Source organism: Tamandua tetradactyla, chromosome 4 (genome assembly GCF_023851605.1).
Source record: "Tamandua tetradactyla isolate mTamTet1 chromosome 4, mTamTet1.pri, whole genome shotgun sequence".
Lineage (NCBI taxonomy): Eukaryota > Metazoa > Chordata > Mammalia > Pilosa > Myrmecophagidae > Tamandua > Tamandua tetradactyla.
This window is the reverse complement of record NC_135330.1, coordinates 70,621,612-70,627,301: the sequence shown is the minus strand read 5'-3', so window position 1 is coordinate 70,627,301 and position 5,690 is coordinate 70,621,612.

The window sequence follows — 5,690 nt, the reverse complement described above, 5'->3', positions numbered from 1 at the left end:
GGAGACCTCCAGCCAATAGCTAGAAGGCCAGGGCCCTCAGTCCTACAACCACAAGGAAATGAATTCTGCCAACAACTTGAGTGAGCTCAAAAACAGATTCTTCCCCAGTTGCGCTACCAGGTGAGGACACAGCCCAGCTCACACCTAGAGAACAGTCTTACAAGATCCTAAGCAGAGAACCCAGCTGAATCATGTCCTGACTCCTGAGCCACAGAAACTATGCAATAATAAATGTGTGTTGTTTTAAGCCACTAGGTTTGAGATACTGTGACAGTTTGAATCTTTTGTGTGCTCCAGAAAAGCCAAGTTCTTCAATCCTCATTCAATATTGCTGAGTGGGATCTTTTTTATTGTTTCCATGGAGATGTGACCCACCCAGTTGTGGGTGGGGTTGCTTATTGGAGCCCCAATAAATTGCATCCTTTGATTAGATGTTTTCCATGAAGCTGTGACTCCATCCATTCAAGGTGGGGTTGCTTATTGGAGCTTTAAGAGGGAACCATTTTGGAAAAAGCTTTAGAGCCACCAGAGCCCACAAAGCCAGAGACAGTTGGAGATGTGGAAAGAAAATACCCCCAGAGAAACTGTTGAAGATTCCTGGAGAGAAAGCTAGCAGACATCTTCATGTGCCCTTCCAGCTGAGAGAGAAATGCTGAACATCATCACCCTTCTCGAACCAAGGAATCTTTTCCTGGATGCCTTAATTTGAGCATTTTTATAGCCGTACATTAATCTGGACATTTTCACAGCCTTGGAACTGTACACTTGCAATGTAATAAATTCCCCTTTTTAAAAGACTTTCCGTTTCTAGTATATCGCATTCCAGCAGCTTACAGACTGAAACAGAAACTTAGCTATTATTACGTGAAAACAGAAAACTAATACAATTGGGGACTTCTGCTTTAGCCACAGGGTAGGGAAGACAGCACCTCTCCCTCAGGCTATTCTCATCCCACCACGCGTTCTCCCAGCTGAGCAGAGGCAGAGGCTCACGGCTGGGACCCAGGGGCTGTGAGAGGAGATAAGAAGAGGCCCATGTCTCTTCAAGATCCTCCCCTCCCAGGAGGCTGCCCCACCTGCCACAGCCTTTCTAGACAAAAAGATAGAAGGTAGAATTGTTCATCTCGACTGCCTGGGTAGAAAGAGGTTGGGCTACCTGGAGATTAGACTTGGGTGAGGCCACCTGTGACCTAGGCCAGCTGGCCCCCCGTTCTCCCAAGGAAAACTATCGGTCACTGGCTTGTAACTTTCCTGGGTAAGCTGGGAGCCTGGTTCTGAGGAGGGGCTTATAGGGTTAGAGCCACGAAATGTAGAGGATCCAAAAAAACTGGGAGGAGGTGGGTGGTGAGGAAGATGAGGGGGAATTTGTCTTTTGTCTGATGAAGGAGGAGACCTCACCATGCTCTCTCCATTAGCTCCTCCCTGGCCTTGCTGGTCTCTTCCTGCCCCTGTGATGCACGGATGGTGATTCCACCCACCAGGCCTCCTCTCTTGCTCTCTCCAAAGGCTGGTTCTTCAGAGAGGCATTGCCTGACCCCCGTGTGGTGGTTAGGTTCAGGAATCACCTTGGCCAGGTGACGGTGCTTGGTTCTGTTGCTGTGAACTTGAACCATCAGCCTGCGAAACTCACCTATGGCTGGCCACGTCTGCAGTTACCTACAGGGAATGCCTTTCGGCACGAGTGATGTTCAATTTAATTAGCTGGAGGCTCAAAACAGAGAGGTCAGCAGAGAGCTCAATGCAGCACAGCCCCAGCAGCTCAGCATACGTCATCTCAGCACTGCAGCTCAGCCCAGATGTTTGAAGATGCAGAAAGGAATTGCCCTGGGGAAAGCCATTGGAACCAGAGGCCAGGACACAAAGCCAGCAGTCGTTGCTGGGTGCCTTCCCATGTAGCAGAGAGCCTCAGGTGAGAGTTAGCTGCCTTTCCTCTGAAGAACTATACATTTTTAACTAAATCCCCTTTTACTAAAAGTCAATCTATCTCTGGTGTGTTGCATTCTGGCAGCTTTGGAGACTAGACACCCCTTAATTCAAGTACCCATCCGCTGCCCGCCCACCCCATCCAGATACCTCGATTACTGTATTTTCTTCGTAACAATCACCATTTGACGTTGGTATTTATTCTTTTCTTTATCATGTGTTTCTACATGTCCCACTAGAATGCAAACTCATGCCTTATCTGTCTTGTTCGTATTGTTTCCCAAGCACCCAGCACCATGGCTGGCCCCAGGGGAGCCCCCGAGAGCCATTTGTTCAGTGAAGGCAACACACTGTCAGTCCCTGCCAGCACCCTGCTGGGCACATGGCCAGTGTCACAGCCTTTCGATGGAGCACAGCAAAAACCTGTGAGCCGCCAGCTCAGGGCAATCCCTCCGGCTTTCTGAGCCAGGCTGTGGGGCTTTGAAACCCTGTTCGACTCCTTACTGGCTGTAGGATCTTGGACAAGTAATTTAACCTCTCTAAACCCTAGTTTGCTCATCTGTAAAGCACAATAATAAAACTACCTACCTCTAGGCTACTATGAGAATTAAAAAAGATTAGCTTTATCTTCAAGTTTTATTAGTAAACAGAGCTCACCTTTTGAGCACACTGCACTGGCAGGCTAACCTCCAAATGGCTTTGACATATGCTTTTTATTTCACTCTACTTTTATTTCCCCTTTGCCCGGCTGTTCACACCCATCTAATTAAAAAAATATATATATATATATAGTGACATTTAACATGCTTAAGACAAATGCATAAACCGAAATTACCATTTTAAAAATCATTATCTCATTATCTTTTTAAGTTCAAGATTATCTGTAAGGAGGCATTTTTGCATCCGAAATTGTTGGTTAGTTTGATTCTATACTACCTTTTTTTTTGATCAGTATCAACAGGGGTTTGTCATTTTTACCAGTCCTTCCAAAAACCAATTTCTTTATCCGCTTTTTAAATCGAGGTATAATTTATACATAATAAAGTACACAGATTTTCAGTGTACGGTTCTCTGAGTTTTGATAATTTGTATATCCATATAGCCAACCTCTGAGTTGATACTCAGAAACACCTGTCACCCCTGAAAGTTCCCTTCTGGTTCTTTCAGTCAATTCCCCACCCTCGTCCAGAGGCAACAACTGTTCTGATTTTTATCACCTGGATTAGCTTTGCCTGTTCTAGAACTTCACAAAAATGAAATCATACAGTAGATCCTCTGTTGCCTTGGCTTCTGCTTCTCAATATATCTTTTTTCTCCAAATAATTTCAAACTTGAAGAAAAGTTGCAAGAATAGGAAAAGAACTCCCATATTCTCCTCAAACCAACTCCCCAACTGTCAACATTTCACCACCTTTGCAAACTGTTTCTAGTTTTATGTGTCTTTTTATCATTATTATCATTAGTCTTTTCCAGAATGATTTGCAGGTAAGCTACAAAATAAATGCCCCATTGCCCTTAAATGCTCCTACAGAGTCCAGATATGAACACCAGGAGGTAGGGCTCATGAGGCCGGCATGGAGTCTGTCCCCCTCACCAACCCGAGCCTGGAATTTGATGAAAAAACTATAACTGCCCCTCATTTCCCCACCGTGGTGGACTTTTTCTTTTTTTGTCTTTGGGTTTCTTTTTTTAAAATTACCTGGCATTTATTTTCTGCTGGAGAATTTCCCTTTTCCCTGTGTATACAGTTTTGCATCAATAGACAATGAGATGTCCTGTTCTTCTCTAGCCAAGGTTGGCTCTGAAGCCAAGGCTGGGCAGTTGAACACACTCTCTTTGAGGCTCTGACTCTTGAACAGAATGATGTAAAGTAGGGAAACCTGCGTTGTTGGTACAAGAGGGAATATGCTGACTCCGCCCTGATTTGGGGGGTCAGGACATGTTAGTACCTCACTGTGCTGGTTGAATTTGTGGACCCCAGAAAAACCATACCCTTCCATCCTCGTTCAGTATTGCTGGGTGGGAGTTTCTTTGATTGCGCCCATGGAGATGGGACTCACCCGACTGTGGGAATTAACTTTTGGTTAGAGGGAGATGTGACTCCACCCATTCCAGGTGGGCCTTGACTGGGATCCTTTAAAAGAGGAAACATTTTGGAGAGAGTCCCTTTTAGAGCCACGACAGAGCCCACACAGCCAGAGACCTATGGAGATGAAGAAGGAAAATGCCCCTGGGGGAGCCTCATGAAATAAGACGCCAGGAGAGAAAGCTAGGAGACGCTGCCATGTTTGCCATGTGCCTTTCCAGTTGAGAGAGAAACACTGAATATCGTCAGCCTTTTGTGAACCAAGGTATCTTTCCCTGGATGCCTTAGATTTGGCATCTCCATAGACTTGCTTTAATTTGGACATTTTCACAGCCTTAGAACATGTGTTCTAGTTTGCTAGCTGCCGGAATGCAACACATTAGAGGCAGATTAGCTTTTAATAAAAGGGGATTTATTTTGTTCATTCTTCAGAGGAAAGGCAGCCAACTTTCCACTGAGGTTCTTTCTTACATGGGAAGGCACAGGATGGTCTCTGCTAGCCTTCTTTCCAGGCCTCTGGGTTCTAACAACTTTCCCCAGGGTGATTCCTTTCTGCATCTCCAAAGGCCTGGGCTGAGCTGAGTGAGTGCTGAGATGAGGAATGGCGAGCTCCTTGGGCTGTGCTACATTGCGCTCTCTCATTTAAGTACCAGCCAATTAAGTCAAACGTCATTCACTGCAGCAGGCATGCCTCCTAGCAACAGATGAGGTTCACGTACCATTGGCTCACATACCATTGGCTCAACTACCACAACATATAAACTTGCAACTTAGATTCCCCCCTTTTATAAGCTGCCCTATTTCTGGTCTATCACGTTGTTGCAGCTAGCAAACTAGAACAGCCACGTACTTCCATAGGGGTGAGAAGACAAGGTGCAGGCGCTTCCTCTAGGTGAACAGAGTTCTGGCTCAAAGTTGAATTACAACTGAAGAAAAAGCTCAAATGTGAGGGAGGCATAGGAATCCAAATGATTTGTCTGTACTTTTTTGGGTAGAAAGCACATATTTTTTAGTGTGGGGGGAGTATAGAAAATATTTTTAAACAGGGTTTTCAGTGAATACAAGAGAAAATGGAGACGTCAAAAGGATTTGCTCAAAGCTGACTATTGAGTAAGAGACAGAGCTAGGATTCAGACTCAGCTCTACTTTCCTTGACATTCCACACTCACTGGGCCGTCCCACCCCACATAAATGCAAGTCCTCTCCAGTGGTGTGGACCTCTGCCCAGTCAGAATGTCCATGAGCTGACTGAAGGGTCGGGAGTTTGGACGGGTTTCAGAACGGGGAGCTGGAGGAACAAGGGCCTCCGGCAGGCGTGGCACAGCCTTGCTCCCTGGCCAGCAAAACACACCTCCCTGGACTGCGCCAGGAGAGCTCAGGGCGGCCCCAGTGGGGAACAGGTGAATAGCCCAATACTAGAGACTCCTTGTTGGCAGGTGGACTGCAGTAAGCCGGGTCCAGGACGGGAGGCTGTTTCCTGGCCTTAATTCAGCCTCACGACAAGCCTGGCAGGGACAGTGCGAGGGCATGGAGTACGTCTTTTGTCCCTCTGGATCTTAAAACTGTCTTGATGTGATCCGAGGAGGGGACAGTGGGGAAAGAGGAGTCTGTTCCACACACTAATGCAATGAGCATCTACTATATACCAGACACCCTGCTGCATACGTTGCATAAAGCAACC